The sequence below is a fragment of the Meleagris gallopavo genome, chromosome 5, assembly GCF_000146605.3.
Source record: "Meleagris gallopavo isolate NT-WF06-2002-E0010 breed Aviagen turkey brand Nicholas breeding stock chromosome 5, Turkey_5.1, whole genome shotgun sequence".
Classification (NCBI taxonomy): domain Eukaryota; kingdom Metazoa; phylum Chordata; class Aves; order Galliformes; family Phasianidae; genus Meleagris; species Meleagris gallopavo.
Window position 1 is genome coordinate 16,719,973 of NC_015015.2, and position 23,444 is coordinate 16,743,416.

At 38.2% G+C, this 23,444-nt stretch overlaps 1 long non-coding RNA gene across 1 annotated transcript in view; it reads left to right on the forward strand.

Moving 5' to 3' along the window:
* The window catches only part of LOC104911066, a 40,107-nt gene that overhangs the window by 9,332 nt on the left and 7,331 nt on the right, over nucleotides 1–23,444 (forward strand). Inside the window, exons 3-5 of the long non-coding RNA XR_004159871.1 lie at nucleotides 16,302–16,501; nucleotides 16,640–16,865; nucleotides 21,459–21,588. This is a non-coding gene — a long non-coding RNA (uncharacterized LOC104911066). The remainder of the gene's footprint in view (nucleotides 1–16,301; nucleotides 16,502–16,639; nucleotides 16,866–21,458; nucleotides 21,589–23,444) is intronic.

The window sequence follows — 23,444 nt, forward strand, 5'->3', positions numbered from 1 at the left end:
TGGAAAGAAAGAATAGTTTTCTTTCTTTTACCCCTGAATATGGAAGCACCATTTTTTGTTTGTCAGTAAAGATGTCCTGGGCAAACTGATGAGAAAAACTGCAAGGCATAATGTTCAATTGTGGTTACTGATAGCTGTTATTTCTTCTATGTCAGCAATTCATTTACTCTCTATAATTTATTTTTGTGAAGGTTAGTTGTTAAAACTAAAAAAAACTTCATAACTGATCTCTTTTATCCAGATTTAGTTTCAGGCTATAAATCTTAAACTACATCTGTAGCAACGCTGACTTATGATGTTCCAAGCATTAAAGATGCTGATAGTCCCCCCTATAGGTAGCAAATGAGACTCATTAACATCTAATTATACATTAGGATAAGTATCCTGTAAAAATATCAAACCCAAGGTTTGTGTAATGTGCAATCGTAAGCTATGGATTTTGCAGATTTGATGACATGATATTGTCTTGGTATTTCCAAACAAAAGGTAATTTAGAAAAATATTAGGCAAATTTACACCTGATTCTGGTCATCACCACGGTCAAACAGAAGAATCAGTTCCTCCTTATGGCACTACCTGGGAAATCCATTGCTAGCTTTTATCTGTCTCCAGCTCTAACTGATGGGCAGACGGAAATGAATTTACCTTAGTGCAGAGGCTTTGTTGCGGTTATTTTTCAGGGCATTGTGTTCTATGGGCCATTTTCACGGATGAATAATGGCAGGGCTGTATGTCAGCCTCAGTGTGACCAGGTGCTCCCACGCAGTGCTCAGGCTTTGCAGGGCTCACCTTTTCAGTTACTGCTGGAAGCCCTCTATTATGTCCCACTCTATCGCCTGGTCACAAGGGAAAAAGCAGTCTCCAAAGTTAAGACGGGTCCTTCAATCAATGCCAATGGTCAGAGATTGGAAGGATCTCTAATGTGAGAGATCATGAAATAGCAAACTTTAAGCAATTGTTGAAACACATGTAATTTCAAAAGCCACGCACACAAGGGGAGATGCAAGTTGGCCAATGTGTGGACAGCCAAGGCACATTTCAACACTGATGAGTACTGTCCTCCCACTTCAGCGATGATCCAATCCATGTCTTACTTTGTCAGAATGCATTTTCTATCTCTATGGTTTGGTTACTACAGTTTAAAGGCTCAGTTACAAAACTCTAAATATCATGGGAGCGTTAACTGGATCAAATTATTTAGATGAACAAATTCCATCCTGGATCAAGCTTTCTATATTCATTTGTAGATGAATAACTAAAGGTATCTAGACTGAGTGCATTAGAATTTCATCTTGGAAATGAGTTTGTCTGTTGTTGTTTAACTGTTAAGGGCACAATGCCACATGTTTTTCCTTTCTAGAAATTAGATTCTGCAAATCTAATTTAAATAGAAATGTTTACCTTCCATTACTGAATCAATAGCTGCTGATTTTAGAAATATGATGTAGAAACTCCTTTGCAATGCATTCCAGTTCTTGAATAGGGGACCGTAAATTAAAAATTATTGATCAGAAATGGAGAATAATGGAATTATTTTCATTGCCCACCCAAGAAAGTAGGAATGGAGTGAAATAAGTCTGTATTTATTTTAGCTGTGCAGGTATCAGAACATTTTGGATTGTAACAATTTAAGGTGTGATCCTGTAAGAAAATGGCCCCTTCCTTGAACATCAGTTTCCATCAATCCCAGTGCAATCAAAATGTTTGAAGTTTCTCAGCAGCTCTGCGTGTTGTGATTATTGCCATCGTGACCCAAAGGTGTCACGATGAAAAAATATTCTACCCCTCTCCTGCCATCTGTCACGCAGCAATGAAATGGAATGGAGTATTGGTGAGTAGGTTAAGCCTCTGCTGCTGTATCACCATCTGCCTCTGATGCAGTGGGTCAACATAATATCATAGAAGAAATTACTTTTGGGATAGCCTTTGTAGGATGTAGAACTACATGGAGAAGAGAACCAGTCAAAGAAATGAATATGTGAAGGTAACTTGGAGCTTACTTTTGCACACATGGTTTAAATACAAGCATTTGCATAGAGGCTAACAGTATTTGCATCGCCATATCAACATTTTCATTAAGTCTAATCCTTCTTATGTCCTTAGATCACCTACTCTATTCATATGTCAGAACAAAGTACCTTCACTCATATCACCGTACTGTGGGATATAGCCTGTGGTGTGGTGCTTGCTACTGGCCCAGACAAGCCAAGCTCTGCCTAGGAGTAGCAATGTTGGGGCATAGCAGAGCTGTCCAGCTGAACTGACCTCTCTTCAGCCCAAGCAGATGGGACTTGTGCAGGATAATACTGTGAGAAAAGAGGCCCTCCTGGTGTAGAGTGGGGCAGGGATGTAGGATTAATATCCTCTTTACTGCCAGTCCTCTCCCTAAGCACAGCGTGGGCAGGGGAAGGTTTTGCATCTGTAACTCTCAGGACCTCCTTGGTTTTTTTTCACTGGAGGAAAATACCAGCTGGGTTACGGATGGGGAACCAAGAAGCTAATTGACTTGTCTATATTATCATAAAAGAAACATATGGCAGAAGATAGATCAGACTTGGGGTCTCTCCTGACCCCAAATGACAATGTAAAAGCCAGATCACTCTCTGCTTTTTTAGACTCCCATATGTTGCACAGCTAAATTCTCCTAAACAGATTTTTAATCTGCTTCATATATCACACTTAATCATTTCAAGTATTGAAGCAGGGTCATTACTTGCAGCTCCTGCGAGGAGTTATTTAATAAATTATTCTCATCACTCATTTGTTTTTGCTCTGCTGTTGCAGAGAAAAATTGGAACTATATTCTGGTTTTCTGCATTTTCTAATGTGCCAGCAGGAGAACAAATGAAGAAACAGATTCTCCAGAATCTCCCTACTGTAGACTTTTAAAAAAAGATTTCTAAAATAAAAGTGAATGCCACTGTGCAGCTAGTAGTTGCATTGCTTAAATGTGCTTTTTAGGGTTTTAATTCGTCTGGAAACCTTCTCAGAGAAATTAAATAGTACTCATGGGAAAGGATCCTTCTTTCAGCAAGTTTTCTTGGGACTTTCAGGGCCATTAACAGGCCTAATACACTGCATTACCTTTCCAGTCAATTCTTTTCCCTTTGTTGTGATACCTACTTAAAATATCAAAGCTGTGAGAAGTTCAATGAGATATTGAAAACTGAGTAACACAGGTTTTATATGACAATCTCAAATCCCTCCCTCTGTCTTTTTTTTTTTTTAAGAATTCTTTGCCAGTATCACTAGATGAAAAAGGAATAAAAAGTCTATGGGTGGGACATGAAGAACTGACAAGGTACAGCCAGATCAAAAAGAAGCCTCCGTTAATAAATCAAAAGGCTAAACAAAGGGCAAAACATGAGGGGAAAAAAAAAAAAAAGAGCATTTTGAATCCAGTAGCCTAGATGTAAGCTGTCCTAATTCAGCATTATTTAGAAGTCACAGGATAAACTCCTATCTATTCCAGCCTGAAGAAGAAGGATTGGGAGAAGCAATATTCCTATGGTGCTGAGTTAGGAATCAGTTGACAGAATCAACATATGTTTCCTGGAGGTAAAAAGATAGAAAAAAATGGTAGTTGATGCTTCAGATTAAACATTAACATTTGCAGATTTTTGGTGCGCACAACTATTGGTCTAATAAAGCTAAAGAAAGAAAGGGGAAAAGTAAGAGCAGGTGAGCTTTGTAGGTCTGAAATACACCAAGACAATCTGTTAACTATTGCTGGACAGAAATAAAACCTATCAGCTAAAGGTGATAGGCAAATCATGTGTGATTTAACCTAGAGACAGTTCTACATTTTCAGAATTAACTTTTCATCAGATATCTGCCTTTCTAACTATGTTGATGATCAGTATGGTTAGTTATGAGAAGCAACTGATAAGGCTGCAAGAGCTTCAAAGCAAGAGGCAACTAGTAAAATAGAAATGGTAATAATGTTTGGAAGAACACTTTATGAGGCTATGATGATATCCAGCAAATATTCCATTCTATGCATAGGTTTATGACCCAGCCAGTCAATTAGCTCTCACAGTCCAGGGCCAACAAGTTCCTTTTTGAGGGTTACAACATGTCATGAGTTCATATCATACCTCGACATCCTGTTCAAGGATGTCTCATATTGAATCAGACTTTATCCTGAGGTTTTCAGAATCCAATGTGACAGAATCCTGCTAAATTCAGAGATTGTGCAAAAACTGCAGGATAAAATACATAAAATTCCCAGAAGTAAAAATAGAATTGCATAAACATGTAACAATCCTGCATGACTTGTGATATATAAATATGAACTACTCACAGCTTCAGACTACATCAAGTAAAAAGTGAACATATTTCCATCTGGAGTAAGTATTTAGTAGAACTGTAGAAATGTTTTTCCTTACAATTGTATTTTTTTTAGGGGAAAAAAAAGAAAAAAAAGTATGAGGAAGTCTGTTCTCAAAGGCTAGCCTAGATCCAATCTGTATAGTCTCACCAAAAAGGAAACACATAAGTGAAGATTTGGTAGTCCAAATCCAAGCATCCTGGGTCTAACTTCTTGAAGATAACATTAAAGTTGCTGGTGTCTGTGAAGAGAGGTCTGCACCTGCTGGTTTTATGTCTAAAGATACAGGTCTAAGCCTTTGCAAATGCCTTTTGCTTTAGTGAAACATTCTGTAATCTGACTGATGTCAATTTTGAAATTCCATGTAAATATGAGAAAAAAAATGAGAAAAAACTTCTTCATGGTGAGGGTAACAGAATGGAAGAGGATGCCCAGAGAAGTTGTGGGTTCTCCTCTGGAAACATTCAAAACACACCTAGCCATGTTCCTCGTGACCTAATATATGTGTTCCTGCTCTGGCAGGGGGATTGGACTAGATGATCTTTTGAGGTCCCTTCCAATCCCTGACATTCTGTGATTCTGTCGGCAAGAATACTTTTTATTTTCCTTGTGATGGATGACTTTGCAGACTGTGTTGTAGAATTCATACTTAGCACTTCAGGTCATGTGACCTTTTTAATCCCAAGTCTTTTGTCTTTAAGAGGAATTTTTTCCTACGATCAGGGTGGCCAAATGTTGGTCCAGGTCACCTAGAAATGTCTTGAAGTCTCTACTCTTGGAGATACTCAAAACTTTACTGTATCTTAGCAACTTGCTCTAACTGGACCTGCCTCAAGCAGGGGTTAGACTGCACAACCTCTGAAGTGGTCTTCCAATCCAAGTTCTTCTACGATTCTGTACTGCTGATATATAAGAAGATGAATAGAAGGACATAGTACATCTCCCTCAAGCGGCTGTGAAACATGGGAAAAACATGATGTGTTCTCTGTAAATCTTTGCTTAAATCTTCTCCATAAATACAAGCATTATATTAGAAATTAGTTTGCACATTGCTTGCTTTGGTTTCTGAAGGATATTGCCTATTGGCTTAAATTTTAGAAGTTAATGCCTCCAAATTCTTATTATTATTCTTCTTCACCTTATTCTCTTTCCATGCTTTAGTTATTCAAATTCGAAATTATCTTTTTTTGATCATGGATAGAAATTTAATGGCATGGTGAGTTGAATAGTCGGTATACATCTCTTCTTTTTTTTTCTTTTCCTCTTTTCACATAAAATAAGGAAACAATAAAAATTTACTGTAAGAACTTCTCAAGAACTAGTCCAGCTGATAGCAAATGTTGGACAACTCCCAGCTACCTACTAATTAACATACCAAAGTCCACGGAAAAGTACAGGAAAATGATAGCATATATAAATAGATTATATTGTACAGAGATATTAGGTCTGGCTAAGTGTGTTGGGTTTTTTTGTTTGTTTGTTTTAGCAAAGAAGGGGATATTTCAGTATGATTACATATTTAGAAGACTAATAAATGACAACTAACTTACTTACTAAAGATGCTGTTAGAAGGAAAAAAAATTCCCCAAAAAAGTTTGGAAACATAGTTATTTATTTATTATTCTTATATTTTCCCTATAGAAAAGAAAAAAAAACAACAACAAATCATGTTTAGATCAAAGGCTAAATGTTGCCATCACTTATGATGATACAAAACTAAAGTTAATTCATCCAGTTCTGACTTCAGCCATAGGTTGCATCCATGACAAGCTTAGTGCAAAATAAATTAGCTAATACACTCCTGTGCTGTGTGAGGACTCCTGTCCTCCAAGTTCACAGGTGCAGTGAAGGCATCTACTTCAGAGTTATCACATTTATTATCTTTAGAATACTGGAGATAAATAAGCAGTTTGTGACAAAATCTAATTCTGAAGTTAGTAATTTAGGGTATAAGAGGAATACCTGTTTTCCTCAAGCCCATTAAGGAAAACAATTATTCGTATGTACAAGTTTATATTATAGACATCTGAACTAGGGTGAAATGAACCTTGCCTTCTGCCTGTCAATCAATGCTTTTCCACAGAGCATTTCTGGAAATAAGAGGACAATCCTTCATGTCTTCAGGGCACTTTGGCTAGGTCTGTACTTGTGGATATGAACTCCTGTTCTTGGCTGCAAGCCTTGGCTGTGTCTTTGCTCCCTAACAGGATAAGATATGGACTTAATGTGTACTGATCTGTTTTTCCTAGTCCCATCCTGCTTTCGCAGAAAGAAGCCTAAAGAAGCAGGGAACATGCAGTGTATGGTATACTCTGAACAAGGAGAAGGCCAAGGCCTCATGGCATAGAATCATAGAATCATTAAGGTTGGTAAGAGCTTTAAAATCATCTAGTACAACAGTCCACCTATCACCAATATTGCCCACTAAACCATGTCCTAAGTACTACATGTGCCCTTTCTTTAAACACTTCCAGGTACGATGATTCCACCACTTCCCTAGGTAGCCTGTTCCAATGCTTCACCACTCTTTCTGAGAAGAAATTCTAATATCTGGTCTGAACCTCCACTGGTGCAACTTGAGGCTGTTACCTTTAGTCCTATTGCTAGCTACCAGAGAAAAGAAGCCCCACCTTGCCACAATCTCCTTTTGGGTCAGCGTCGAGAGCTATAAGGTCTCACTTGAACCTCCTCTGACTGAACAATCCCAGCTGTTCCCCACAAGACTTGTGCTCCAGACTCTTCACAGCTTTTGTTGCCCTTCTCTGGACACACTCCAGGGACGCAATGTCTTTCTTGTAGTGCTGGCTTGTCTTCAGCTTTGACCAACACCCCGAGATTCTTTTTCTCCACACGGCTTTCTGACTGCTCTGCCCCAGGTCTGTAGCATTGCGTGAGGTTGTTGTGTCTTGTTGAACGTATGTGCCATTTGGTGCTACCTCCATCTAGAGAGAACACTTTAGGAGGCAACTATTGGGCTGTAAACATGTACACCAAGCCTCTGGGCCCCAGCATCTTCATTCTGGTGACTCTTTCTTCATGCTCTTGAAAACCAAGCCTGCTACTTCAGATGATCCTTTCTGGTATATCAGCACAATCAATACATCTGCTGACACAGATGGAGTATCTCTGTCTTGCATCAAAGTAAGCCAAGGGGAATTTGGCCCTGGGCAGCTCCACGATAGGGCTCTCAGAAGGACTGCTATTTGAAGTAACAGCACAAGTTGTGAATTTCCTAGTCTGCAGACACAGACAAATGAAATGGAACAACATTCTCTGAGCAAGGAGCTCTTCATGAAAGGAAATTGGAGAAGTGGAAAGTCTGTGCTCAATTACATTAATGAGATAAATCATTTATGCACCTTGAATAGAGTTTGTTGCATGATTTAAGAACATCATCACTGAATACAGTGTTGTCATTCCTTGTTAGTAGTTATTTCCTTGTTATTGATTCTAATTCTTATTGCCTCTCAACTGTCCACATTCAGAAAGAGAAGTACATGGTTTTTTTGTATTCTGTTGCTATGTAATGTGATATAAAACAAGTTTGGAGTGTCTCCCTGAATGCATGCCACCAAAACTAGGCCAGAAATCCCTTCCGCTGCAGCTGTTAATCATTAAATCATGGACCTGTTCAAGAAGCCCTATATCATTATGCCAAACTGCATGAGAACCTATGTGAAGGTATTCATATGACAGCTAAGAAATCCTCTGGAATACAGGATATGTGTGTCCTCTTTGTACTTTTGGATAGAAAAATCTTTTGGTTTTAATAGAACCACTATAAAATTATGAATAGGATTTATACACGTTTATATTTGAACGTACTAAGAGGGAGAGAGCTGATGTTATTTTAGTAGAGCTGGTCAGAAAACTGTAGAAATGAGAATTCTAGAAGAATTGATGGTGGAAACAAAATTTCACAATCTGAAGTTTCTATAGACAAAGCAAAAAGAAATCATATTCTGTTGAATTTTTTAGAACAAATGGGGAAAGATAATTTTGGACATCGTATTTTCAATTTCAGACAGTGTAATTTTAGGCTCGCTATTTATGTGGTTGAAATTTATACTTCAGTCAGTGTGTTTTTCCTGAGATATTAACTACAGTGATGAGCAGAAATGCTAATTAAAAAGAGGAAAAAAAAAAAGCCAAAAAGCCAAAGTCTGCAGTGATGCCAGATGCTCCATTAATTTGAATCATAAGATTCAAAAATATTTGTCAGGTTTCTAGGTTGTTTTCACTAGGTCTCGTTTCCTGAGGACAGAATTCAGATTTTCAAGATTTGGGTGCTTATTCAAAAACAAATCTACAGAAGTAATTTTGAAATCAGGAGTGTTTTATATTTCTTCTTAATACGAAGAAGTCGCAGATATTCAATATTTTTCTTAAAGAATGGCTTTTTATCAGTATTCATATTACTACAAAACTCCGTGTGTTAAAAACCCCTGAAAGCAATTAAAAATACTGAAGGTAAATAATTTATTCTATAGAATTTTATGGATATGTTCTCAAAACAAAATGAATCCACTGCTTGTCAGTAAGGAATATGATTTCTATTACTTTTGAAATTTTGAAACTGTGAAACACTTAAGAGAAGAGAATAAATACTACATCCATAAAAACACAATTTGCACTTGATAAGTAGTTGGACAAGTAGCTGGACATGCTTAAAATCCTGTCTTTTGACATTAAGGTGTTTTGGACTTTTTATGGCCCATTGCTGGAGCCAGGATCAGAGCAGCTAGCTGAGCTGTAGTGTGGGCATGGGATCTGTAGCCCTGCCAAGCACAAGAGTGCTGTGCTGCAGGGATGATGGCAGCTGATGCTGGTATCTGTGTGAGACCATCACAGCAGCAGGACTGTGCCTCTACCCTGTGCAGGGCACTACCACACAGGATGGATGGACATCTGCAAAGATGTTTTAATTAGGATTCTCAACTTTTTTTCCCCAGCTTGGTGGAGCTGTGATTTTTGGCATATATGTGTCAGCAATGCTAGTCTACTTCACAAGAGTGCTGCAAGACACTATTCAGGTGTGGCACCGAGGGATGTGGTTTAGTGGGCATGGTGGTAATGGAGTGATAGTTGAGCTAGATGATCTTAGAGGTCTTTCCCAACATTTATGATTCTGTGAAGATTCAGTTAACTAACGTATGCTGCCTTGGAGATGATTAGGAGTTTCTCTGTAACTGAATTTCAGACTCCATAATCATCTGCAGGAATTTTGCCACTAGCTTCAGTATGGAGAACGTTTGGTTGTACAACAAAAAATGGAGAACAGGTTTTATGAGACTCCAAGCATAGGGCAAAAGTAGGATAACCCTTACTGCCTTCTAATATGAAACAATATCGATTTGCTATCGCTGACCTCCCACTGCTGCAAACATTAAGCAAAAGCTATTTATTTCCCTATAGATCAAACAGTGGCAACAAAAGATACCTCCCCCAAAGGTGGTTTGTTGCAGAAGTCAGCGCTCTTGTTTCCCTATCCGATCAGCAGATTCTTTCAGCTTGCATTGCTAAGCTCTGCCACAGCTCAGTCAGCCTCAGCCCTGTCATCAGTCTTGTTGGACAAGATGCCTGACTCTTCCCAGGCTGCCTGAGAGAATAACAGTGTTGCTCTGGCATAGCTAAAATACAATAGATGGGAGCTGGAATATAAAGTGGGGAATTCCTCACATACCTTCCCATTTTCATGGACTAATGGCAGCGAAGAAGGGGGGAAAAAAGAGTACTCTGGCATTCAGCCAGAAATTTCATTCGTTTTCCTTTTAATTGCCTGAAGTCACTTCACATTGTGTGAGGGCCCCCCTCCCCGACCTCTTTTTTCTCACTCCCTCCCTGCCCTGGCAGCTGCCCCCAGTCCCGTGTACTGCAGTGAGGATGGGCTTTGCCTGCAGTCTCCTAGGAGAACAGCACCTGGGCACTGACACCAAACAATTGGTTTACCCACAGTCAGCCTTAGCGCAGGGCACAGGACTGCACCACTACAATGGGCCAACAGTCTTAGCCACTGGAAATCAGTGTGATTGCAACAGCATGCACTCACCTACTTCTCAACCTATATGCATCTAAGATGTCATCCCTCAGGCTTCAATGAAATTCCAAATCCCCACTGTACAGTCAGTGGGGTAGAGCAGTCCCCTCTCCCAACCCTGCACTACCAGGCAGTGTTGTTGGGATGTATTACATGGAATTGTGTCATTCAGTATAGGAGCATTATGTTTTGGGGAATACAGTGAATCTTGCAGTATTTCTGTCCTGAAAAAGCTTATTTAAAAATGCAGAAGCAGAAGATGAGAGAACTAGAGCTTTTTTTCTTTCAAAGAATACTAGAGAGTTTTTTAAATTATGCTGAAGAGCATAGCTCTCAAAGACCTTCTTTGATATGTTTGAATATCTACTAGTGAAAATGCATTCTAAAGAGCTTTAGTACAATCTTTATCTTCAAATCTTCATATAAGGAGTCAGATGTGTTTGTGTAACAGTCATTTCAGTGAAGCGGATTAGAATTCATCTATTGTTCATTAGGTATCAGGTCCCCGAATATCTTACAGATTGAGATTTCTTTCCTGAACTGTAGTCAATATAAAATGTATACTACTAAACAGACAATGATGAAAGGATATGGTATTCTTTTACTAAGTGACAATTCCAGCCTAATGGAATATTTTGTAGAATTCAGAAAGAAATGAAATGTGTCTACTAGATTTTGCATTTTATGGTGTTGTTCTGGGTCATAGGAGTTAGCCTTTAGTCTAACATCTGCATTCAATCTGTATTTACTCCCAGTTATCAACTGACAATTATATGTCTTAGGGACATGGTTCAGTGGACATGGTGGTGATTTGTTGACTGTTGGAATGGATGATCTTAATGATCTTTTCCAATCCTAATTATTCTACAATTATATGATTTTATGATAACGTATTAATCTTCCCTATTGGAAAGGTAACAGAATGAAATAGGAGAAAATAAAGGAAATCTGATGGACGGAGAGAAAAGAGTAAGACTCAAGTCTTATTTGGACATAAATATATAGAAACTAAGAAAAATGAAATAGTGTTAATGGAATTCATACTCCTTGGGAAAAAAAAAAAAAACCTAAAAAACTTGCAAATCTAGATTTGGAAAGCAAGTTCTTCCTGTGTCTAATGTCTCAGCCTAGTGCTAAATGAGACCAACTAGGGAGCTAGTGAACACCAGCAGGTGCATGGGATCACCCTTGGCTCGAAGAAGGATCTAAACCTCAGTTGCTATAACTGCATTACCTGGTTGGAGAGCAGAGCATGGAGTGGGCCCTCTTCCATCCTCTTTGCCTTCAAGGTAGCAACTAGAGAGTACAGGGACGTACTTCTCAGGTGTCTCCAAATTGTGGGCAGCCATCCTGCCTGTAACAGGAGTGATAGTGAACAGTGAGAGTGATGACCAGCAACTAGGCTTGACATCAAAAGACTTTGGTTGCAAGTTGTGTTTGATTTTCAGTACGAACTCTAGCTCATTCCTGAAGCTAGAGTTCACAACAATTCGTATCTTCATGTTATCACTAGAAATACTTACTTAAATCAGGACTATGTAGAAATGGATAAGTTTAAAAAGCTAAGAAGCATCAAAAAGGGAAAGATGTGGCTATCTAACCCTGGTGAACAATAGTAGAAATGGGCAAGACAGAGGGAATCTCTTGTTTTGGAGCTTTGATTTCAAAGCTGTGTCACACGCCAGGATGCATCATGGATTCACAGAGCTCACAGCTGCATGTTGCAGATGAGGATGGCTCTGCTGCACTGGGCAGTGAATTGTGTCCAACCACATTTCCACTGATCTGCAGCCAGGGAGACACAGCAAAGAGGGATTTTCTGTGTGCTCTTGCTAGGCTAGTGAGGAGAAATCTTAAGAATCTTGACTTCCCACCATGCTGTAAACTCACCTTCCCATAACAGAACTGAAGCACCTGCCAAGTGAGACTAACAGCGGGAAGGAAAAAGGGAACAATTCAAAATATGGAATGCTTAGCTTTTATACAAAGAAGAGCTGTAAAAAGATAGAGGAAAGAAATGCAACGAGTAGCTAGAGAGGGAGAAATTATACAAGGTTCAAAAGCATTGTAGTGATGTAGTGTTCAGTGGGCTCTTAGTAAGAGGTAGTATTTGTGCACTGATCACATTTCTAATTTACCAAGAACTTTTCGTTCAGAGATCTGCAAGTGCCTAACACACTTTAGTGTCAAAGTCACCGCATTTGCCAGTAGAGCAAGCCAACTCTGGAATGCCATTAGAAGCAAAAGCTGTCTAATGTTCTACTTTTTAAACACAAATATCAAAGAGAGAGAAAAAAGGATGAGTTGGAGGGATGGGGAGGAGGGAGGGAAGAGTCAATTGCTTTTGCAGAAACTGCAGTTTCTTTCAAAAAACCTGTCATTGACATCTTTCCCCAGAAAACATTTTGTCATGCACATCAGTGTATGTCTTTAAGGAGATCAATCTGGAGGAGTCAAACCAACAATCATCACGTGACAGATTTTCAGATGGTGTTCTCATCAATCACACTGATAATGAGGTGGCAAATTGCTGTCTTATAGCAAAACTAGAAAGACAACTACCCCAGTAGGTGTCAATGAATATGTCAAAGGATTGTCCCTAGGGGAGTCTGAGGAGGTTCTCAGAGATATTTTTGTGAAGGTTTTGAATGCAGAATACTTTATTGATCACTAAAGAATTTGCACTGACATACTATTTCCCCATGACATTTGAACCACCAATTTCCTAGCTCATGGTGAGTACCTATTTGGTGAACACTCTTTGGGAGTTTTCTTTCATCTTTAGATACACTAAGAAATGTTGTTTTAATATTATCTTAGCCTTTCATCTCCTAAAGAATATCAAAAGAAGGTTTTACAAGTTATCTACAGGCAAAATGTCTGAAAATGCTTAATGGCTTTGATACAATGGTGATAATTCAGAATTAATTTATTCAGATTTAGATTATATTCTGGTCTATTTCCACATATTGAGTAGCATTTTATACTCACTATCTTTTTAGTGGAATAGTCCTGTTTATGGAGCAATCTGCTATTAATCTGAAGAGCTGGGTTATCAGTATACAGACTTTTGAAGATAAAATAGTCCTTTTGTTCTCTGTTTCCTAAGTTTCTTAGCATCTGAATTGGAGCCCAGTACACTCCTTCAGCCGGAGATCATGTAGCAGTGAACTGACATTCCCTCCAGGTTATTTCCCCAAGAGATTGCTGGCAGACAGGCTGTTCTTTGCCGGGCCTGGAGTACTGAGTACTGCAAGCTTTGTTTTCCCAATATTCAATTGATAATGGTAAAGAATTTTTTTCTCTTGTATTTTTTCTCACACTTATTACTCTGAAAACAGTATGGACCATCCTTTTCACTTCTTAGGCAAATAATATTGCAAAAAGAGTAACAGTAAACATTTTACGCCTGCTGCATTGATTGCTCTCAGTTTAATTGTAAACTCAATTTCACAAGATTTCACTCAATATTTAATTGAAATATGTGTCTGCACTGCTTTTGAAATCATTTGAACAGTGCTTAAATTTAACATTTCTCAGATTTGGTATTAAAAAGGAATATGACCAGGTAAAATTTGTTACAATTTGTCTTGAAAAACATCTGGATAAAAATATTGAGTTAAAATCTGTTATCACACACACACACACACACAAAATAAAATAAAATATAAAGAATTCCAATTAATAATATCGCACAAAAAGATCTCATATTGAGAAAAATCCAAGTTTCAACAACAAGTATCTTAAATATTTGATTCAAATATTGACTCTATGTGATGACTGGTCTTGAGATTATTAATGCGAATCATAATTGGAATAACAATTTTCTAATATCCATTGATTTGAGTGATTGAGGTCAAATGTTTGGGAGACACAGCCTTGCTGGTGCAAACAAATGTAAGTGCATACTTGATAAATCACAGAGGAGATGGTAATTAAACACTGTTATTTAGTATACTTTTCCCTTGCGATTGCATTTAAACTTTTGACATAATACCAGACTTATTTTTCACATGCATTCGTACTCTGTGCATACTGGGTGTTGTTCCATCTTCAAGAATATTTCAGTATCAAAGCCACAGAAACGTATTTGGTTTTACTTTCACCTTTTGTCATATCAAGCTAAGAACGTGTGAAGCACAATGAATGATGATAAACATAACTGGAAACAATAACCATGCAAAGACAAAGAAGACCCAAGCCCAACACATTCTCTGTGTACCACCTATGCTCACTTGCTGGTGAGTTTTCCAAAGAGAAAAGGTTGCATTAGCCTAATTGCACATGCATCTTCTGCCAGATTGTTGTGAAAGTCTGAAAAAACACAGTCCAAAAGATTGCTTTTCAGAATGTCAAAAGTTAGAGACAGGAAAAATATCTAGGATTGAACCTGCTTCTGACCTTTGACATTCCATGAAAAAATATACCGAAGCACACCTCTACTTCAGCATTATGAGTAATATATTTCAAAGTATTTATGAGCCTTCTCTAATTCCAGTTAAAGTTAATGGAAAAATTCCCACTGAACAATACTAATAGTAAATGTAATCTTGTTGGATTGTCAAGGGGCCAGCTGTGAAAGGACTACTATTTTGCTAGACGCTAGCAGTAGCAAGCTCAAGTCCTTAAGAACTTATGATCTAAACAGACAAGACTACCCTACGGGGAGGGAAAAAAATAGCCAAGGAACTGAATGGCATCCTATTATACCATGCATAATTGAGTCATATCAGTGTTTAGTATCTTGGATTAATCTCCCAATTAATCCACTTGGCATTAGAGACTTGAACCAGAGAAAATACAATTTCCCCTTAATTTTTTGGTTTGAATCTCCATTGTATTAGGGTGTCAGTTCATGTTCATTCAATTTGTTACTTGGGCATTTAAAAGATGAATAATATGGGACTGCAGGTCAGGTAGCAAGAGTCATTTTCAAAGGCAAAGGAACATCAGAACCTGTATGAGCATCACAAGAATGTCCATAGTATGTACCTCAGCATATGGAGTAGCCCTTCATATATTTATTCATCCTCCTGGACATCTGCTAAGTGCTGCTGAGACAGGCCTGCCTTGGGATTTAGAATTTTTGTCTTTTCACAGGTGCCAAACCAGAGCAGCAAAAGCAGACTGTGAAACTCAGTGATGCTACTGCCATCTCCAGCTGTCCTCCTCTCATGCTCCCCCACAGGCAGCTAGCTTGGCTAGTGGTGAATGTTAGCAATAGAAGCTTGTAGACCATTTAGACTCAGGAGGACTGACTGTGTTTTTCTTTCTTTCGCAAATTTAAATACTGGGTCCTTCTTTGGCTATATATGTATACCATATGTGCTTCTGTACTGAATAGTGTCAGCATCCTGGAAAAGACTGTGTTTCTTAGCAACAAAATCTGGATCCTTTTGCCTTGATCAATGGGAGAGACATTTTCAAGTGACATTTGAAAGAAACATTTGTAGACTGGCTTTATTGCTGTAAAAATTGTGATGTAAAATGCAATTAGGTGAAGCATGAGACTCCTTTGACCATTGCATTCCTTAAAGACACCGAGGTGGGGAGGATGAGGGCAGGGAGGCATTAGAGAGGGTGCTATTCTGAGCCTGCATTAAAGCCCTACAAATTCTCAGTCATGATGTCCCAGTCTGAAGATTTGAAAGAATTCTGATGCACCATAAGCAGTGATAACCCACAGCTGCTATTCACATCCTGAATTTAGTCTCTACCCAAAAGACTCTCTTGGAGGATTATGTGATCCTCTCTTGCCACCCACTCACTCTGTCATTTCCTAAACTCTGATGTTTTTTACAGCATCTCTGGCAGTTAAAAGAACATATGTACATGTATATCCCCAGAGCAGACTGCAAACATGTTTTTAGAAGTACACAAGAAGACATCTATTTCATAGGTCAAACCAAAGGAATCTGGCTTTTATTGTTAAAGGACTCGAGGGAACACATGTACTGCTGCCGGCTTCTCTCCACACCCACTCTGTGTGATGACTACAGAATCATTTTAATCAAGAATGAAGACTACATAATTCAAGCTACAGGGTCAAAAGTCTGATGTCTACAGGGAAAGTGCATTGGTTTAACTTCAGTCAGATTTTAAATCTTGGCTTTAAGGCTTGGCTAAATAATTAGGTAAGTAGATTAATTTAATTTAATTTAAAACTAAGCTAATTTAAGACAAACTAATAGCTTCTCTTTTTACGCTAAAATGAATATATTCCCACAAGAGTTTGCACTGATTTATCTAAATCAATTAAATTCATATCCTAGGTCAAACCACTGCAACATTCCCACGTAGCTAAGGCCTTGAAAAAGGATTTTAAAGATAAATATCTCAGTTAAATACTTAAGCTGCAGTCTGAAACCTATTGAAGTCAATGAGACAGGAGAGCAAGCTGCCAACAAGATACACTCTGAAGTGTCTTTCTGAATCAGTGGCTTCATTCTGCTCTAAGGGACAAACCTCCATTTCAGCAAAAGTCATCTTAGGATCATGGTGAGTTAATATTTTTACTTCTTCCATATTGGCAGATGGAGACTAATTGTTGTTGTTTTTGCATGAATGGCTCAAAGTTATTTGTACCATATTTTATTTGTTGTTGCAGCAACAGCCTAGCATAAGACCGACCAAAACCACAGAGAAGTCTGCATAAATATTCAGACAACTGTCATATGCTGTGTGGTCATGGCTGCTCCACTATCCCTAAGTATTCTAAGTAGTACAATGCCATGAGCTGTTATTAAGTTTTCCATCAGGATAGATGGGTAATGGATTGTAAGCGTGGGCGCAGCTGACATAGTGGGCGTCTTCATGTCCTCCTGAGACTCAAAGTTTATTTCCAATGTATTTCATATTTATGTGTTGCTCTTATTTATGTTCATTTACTCCTAATACAAGCTTATTTGGGAAGAGCTGTTCTCTTCGACCTTCAGTCTTCTGCTTGTGCTACACCCTTATCTTTCAAGACACTCCTATGATTGTACTTAAGTGCAGTACTCTATCTGTTTTCACCAATCCAGTTTAGAATTTGCATCTCTTCCCCATGAAAGCAGGTCAACTATTGCAAGGTGCTTGGGAATTTCTTTGACAAATGAGAGGGACTCTTCTCTCCCCAAAGAAGGCCTCTTACTCATGCATTCAGTAGCATTTGTATTCAAAGTAGTAGGAAATGATGGATGCTTTAAAGATGGTTCATCTTTAGTACAGACCACATATTTTGTGTGTTGTAATCAGAACTTGGCAGTACAAAGATGAAAAATTTGTGAAGATCAGAGCACTGTTTTGTTCCCCCCCATTTATTCTAGGGAACAGCATGCCAAAGAGCATCTGGAATTGTCAAAAAGTAGATGGGTCCGTAGTGCCTTCACACCTGATACTCTTTACACTGACTGAGTGGAGTGAAGCCACTGCATGAAAGGAAGAAATATATTCCTTCACTAACTGTATGCTTGTCTCTCAGATACAAACAAACTCCTGGCACATAGCCCCACCTGACTCCCATGTAGGGGTGTTGGATGTGGTGTAGGAAAGGTCTAATATACAAGTTATGTGATGCTAAACCACACTTGGGTAGTTAGTTCAAATTATAGCTGCTCTTTGGGTTTCCTTTTGGACCCAAGGACACAACCTATCATTTTTGTTCTGCTGTTCTGAAATCTCTTTTGTCCTGTGCTTTTTCTGTGCAAAAGCATTTGGAGCACTTCATTGGTTCTCCAGGTTAACACTCGATAGGTAATGCACATCTCCTAATGTCTGTCAGGCGTGTAAGAAAATGCCAGTTGTTCCTGCATGTTTAGACACTGTGTGATCTCCATGTGCTTTGCTGTGTCTGTTGTTGCTTGCCTGGACTGAGGTACATATCATCTGGATTACTCTTTACTGTGAAAAAACTGTGCATGTGCGTAGCACATTTCTGTAAATATTTATTTGAACACTGACACAAAAGTAAATCAACTCTGTTCTAGTTCCACTGGATTGCTCTGAGTGTTCACTGGCAGAAATATTTACAATTTTTAAGTAAATAATGAAAATCAAGTCAAGCTGTGATATTTGAATCAATAAATGAGTTCTTGCGCAAAAATGATGATCATAAGCTGTCTAGGTGGTATACAGAAAGGTCCTAACAACTCAGCTTAAATTATGGCTCTCAACTATTAGCAAGTTATGGCTTGTGATCAATTTACTGGCTGCCCATCAAACCATACAGGCAATAAAAAATGATCCACAAAAGCAAGATGGAACTTGGTGAAAAAATAATGGTGTGCAATGTATTCATCCAGCTCCAGTCAACACAAATAGTCCAGTACCTTTCCTGAGTATATTTTGTACTGAAGTAAAAGATTTGTAGGAAAGCTCATCATCAATGAAATAAAACATTTTGTGACTCAGTCAGAGTGGAGCTATGACGTACAATCTGTAACACATGTTTACACAATTTCTTGGGAGTGAAAAATAAGTTCATTTTGTATAATGAAAATGCCAACTGGAAGGCCAACTACTAGTGAAGCTGATAAGCTTATTTGCTCTGTCTTTCTGGAAGAAAAAAAGAAAAAAAGAGAAAAAAAAAAGCATATTGAATCTGATTCTGATCTCCTTTGCACTCAGCTTAAGTGAGAACATAATTAGGCCCACTCGTTCTTCCTTTAAAAAATGCTTTCTTTCATTACGACTAAATGCTGATAACGGCATGCTGGATGAGTTAGGGATTTTTTATAGTGTGGGTGAGAAGTTAAATATGTGTAGCAACAGCATATGTCTGCTCAACTAGACCTAAGCCCTTTCTTTAGAGAGCAAATTGGATGCAGAAGACAACACATTTGCTAAGGAATGTTTCAATGTAAAAGAATCATGTAATTTCGTCAGTTAATGTGACTGAAAAATAAGTCCAGAAGGAAATAGAACCATTCTGATTTAATCCCAGACAAATCAACACATATCTGATTTCCTGCAAAAGAAATTGCACTGCTGGTGAAAGAATCTTCAGTTTCATCTATAGGTGCCTCAATAAACTAAAGAATAAAATAGAATTTTAGCTGTTAAAAATTTAAACATGCTTAGATATGTTTTTATTAATTCAAAGCAAAATATTTTTGCTTTTATCTACAACACTACATCTTTGCTCAACTACAAAGAAGGGCAAGATGTGAACAAAGAAATAAGTAAATTCCTCTCACCAGAAGTCTGATGGGCTTCACTTAAATATTCAAAATAGTGCTAAAGAACCAATAGGTTCTGACATCAACTTGTGCTGTGCTTCCTAGGGAGCTATCTCCAAGCCTTAATTCCCTCACCTACAAACAGTCTTCTTGTAACAGGGAAGTCATGATGTGAATGAAGCCAGCTACTGCATTTCGTATGCAACTTTTCCTGAGCAGATTACACTGACTGTGAAGGAATCAAACTCTTCTATCTTGCATAAAATTATTGATGGAGAGTATGTGAGTTCTTAAGCATATTAAGTAAGAAATCCATCACTTTATCTTTCGGTGTGTTTGTTTCTGATGGGAAGAAAACAAGATTTTACGTATGGTGCTAACACTTTCCCCCTTCACGTTGCTAATATTTCATAAAGAGTTTTAAAAACAAATAAGAATTATAAAATGCTGCAGGATCAAAGCAAACAGACTGCACTAGAAACCTAGATAAAAATGTAGATAGTCTAGAGACAATATGGGGAAATTTAGGTTTATAATTTCAAGGATTTTTCTCATGGGAAAAGTAGCACTTTGCTTTAATAAAAGAAAATAAGTAGCTAGAAGCACAACCCATTTGCTGTTTGATGTAACAATGTTATCTATTCCTTGGGCTTTTTTTTTTTCTGTTCAAGGCATAAAATAATTATTGGAGAGGGCCGTTTCATCTCCTTGGAGTACAAAAGTCCTCTTGCTAATTGCCACATCAAATGACTAGAGGACCCCAATGGAAACCTTCAAATGACTGTGAAAAAATTCAGGCCATCACTAAATGCTGGGCACTTTTTGTGTGTGTGATTTCCCATTGCAGATTAGGTTACTTGGGTGTGGGCTTATCACACAGGAAAGGACTGGCTGCAGATTAGTTCTGCACCATTGCAGGTCTGTTATGCCAGTTTCATCCTTGACCAAATCGATGGCTAGCACCTTTATTGTATTTTTGTGATACGAAAGAACACTGGACTGTCCAGGCAACAAAAGAAGCAGCAGAAGGCCTACTGTGTTTCTAAAGTGTTACTTCTCTACTTTTTGTCATGCACCAGCGACATGAGTGCCAGGTCCCAGACTTAAACCTCACACAGAGTCAGAAAAAAGCTGTCAGTCTCGGCTTGTTCAAAGACAATTCCTTTGTGAAGATCAGACTAAAGTGGCATGGTCCATATACTCCCTAAAGCATGCCAAGGAGTCAGAAAGTCATAATCTGCCTTTGTACTTATTGCCATTCACGTTTTCCTCCATAGCTGGTGCCCAATTACCAGTGCTGTAATTTTTCTCTATTGTTAGGAAGCCATAAGAGTTAGCTACCACTTATCCAATCAGGGTCATGACCCGATGTATTTAGGCTTTGCAAATATAAGTAACAGTTCCCTTATCAGTGTCACCAGGACTCTTTAACACTTAGCAAGCAGAAAGATAAATATACTTGGCAGATACAATTTGATCCATTGCTAAGCCTTCCATTTTACCAATGACCCATGGTGCTCTGCCATTCAAGAGTATGTTAACTGTTATAACCTTATACCCTTCGGTGTTGGCTCAGAAACCAACCAACTTATGCTCTCAGGAAAGACTCCTATGACAGCCTGTAAACCTGATCTATAGCACAAGGGTTTGCTTTGGGAAGCCAGTGATGATTCTGAGCTTGCTTACACAAGTTATGCTCTTAGCATTTTCCTCATGATTTACACAAGGCCAAGAGCTGGGCTCTATCTCAGGCCTACTTGCTTCTGGGAAGAAGAAGCCAAAATGCAGTTGAGTTCTGTATTGTGATCAGAAGCATCTCTTCTTACCTATTGACTTTCTTTGATTAACTGACAAAATCGTATTTTGCTACAATGCCCCTATACAACTCAGGTCTATCCTGAAAAGTTCTGACAGCATTCCTCTCCTCTTTCAGGCTTTTTCTTAGATCTCTGCCAGCCACGAAACCTTTGAGAGAGAGGACAGTGCTATAAAGGCCTGGCTGCAGGAGAGTGCTGCAGGAAGCTGGAGAGAGCAGAATCTCAGCTATACATTCCATTACAAAGGTAATGTGTACTTATGTATACTGGTACAGAACACCTAAAATTGCAAGTACATGGGTATCATTTCTTCATTTTGTGATCATCTAATTTATCTGTAGCCTCTAAATAATGTGGTAAAATATTTTCAGGAGAGGGTATCTGTTTCTATTGCTCCAGTCTTCAGTGCTGGGGAGCTGTGCTAATAGCTCTGAAAAAAATAATAGCAAAGTTTCTTTTGCATTTCTATTTCCTAACAATAAGGTTCAAAATAAACTTAAAGAATTGCAGTAAATTCACCATGTTGAGAGAGTATGATGCTGCAAAACTTATAGGTCCCTTGTAGTGTCCAAACCGTCTTACAGCAGCAGTTCTGAATTTGAAATTCATGATAAACAGTTTAAACCAGAGCAAAGTGAGCAATGTCACATGAGACATCCTATAGTTTCACCCAAACTCTACCAGTTTAACAATGTAATACTGCTTCAGAGTGGCAGAAGTGCTTGAACCAAAACCAGCAAATGCTGTTAAGTCTGTATTACTTTGCTTGTTTACTTTAAACCCTCTTAAGCTTAAGTCTATCTATCCCTCTAGCAGGTATCAAAATAAGTCATTTTTCAGAATTTTATTTAGAAGGAATTTTTTAGAGGAATGGTTGAAGCTGCAGCATCAGACCTAGAGAAGCAACTTTTTATGTAGTATAGGGCAAAAATTCAAGTGTGACCACCAGCATGAAAATCATGTAATAGAACTATCAAGGTAGACTGGAGCTTTTGGCTATCTTGAAAATGCATCTTGATGGACTAGAGGTCTGAAAGTTTGAGGAATTAAGTTATTGCCTCTTCAACAGCTTCTTGAGAAACATATTTCTCACTTAGAAATATGAAAGTTCTAAATGTTATTTTGAAATCTAAATATAAAGCAATTGTAAAGAAGTTAATACTAAAACAAGGAGACATTGACCAGCCACACTCCCTAGATTGCTGTGCAAATCTCCTTATTCATTCTCACTGTACAGTTTCTTTGATCCTCACATTGAGATCTTATTTGTATCACTGTAAATTGCATGGATGACAAACTGAGAAAAATGAGAAAGGTACTGTTCTGTCTTATGAAACATCTGGCAATGAAGCAATGTTTTGGGCCATACAAGCAATAAGAAATCTGTCATTCAATGAGTGTGGACTGGTTCAGAGGTCGCCATTCCCAGTTAGAGCAATATGCACTGGAAGAAACAATGCTGAAGATTTTACAGCAGCGTGAAGATAAAAGAGCTTTGTAGAAAGAAGGAGGAGAACATGAAATTTGTATGCTAACACATATTTCCACATTATTTTGTACCACTGACTGCTAATATAATGAAATTCAGTAGAATCCCATTATCAACCACATTTGATTAGACAAAAAGCAACACTGACAAATACCAGAGCTAGACCTTGCACTAACCGTGGAGACTTTACACCTTCAGATATATATATTAAATTACAAGGAGCATACAGACTGTTTTCAGTTATTTTTAATGTGTCAGCAATTTTTATGAGCATGAAGAACAGCTTCTATCAAAATATTCTTCTTCAGTGAGAGAACATATGCTTTAGTTCTCTAAGATACTTAAATACTACTCAACTGGTATAAGAAAGAAGACAACATCTTCTGGGAAAATTTGAAGTAACCTAGTTCTTACAGTGGAATCTTAACAAATCTGAAAGGGTAGCCAAGAGTCCTCATTCTTGTAAAATGATTTAGCCAAAATTAATGGCTGAATAGCAGTAGCAATTCACTCATGTATGCAGCTGGGTCATGACTGAGTCACCATTTTAGTCAAGATTAAAGCACACAGTCAACCTTTCCACTTGAACATATATCTGTGCACATAAAGAATT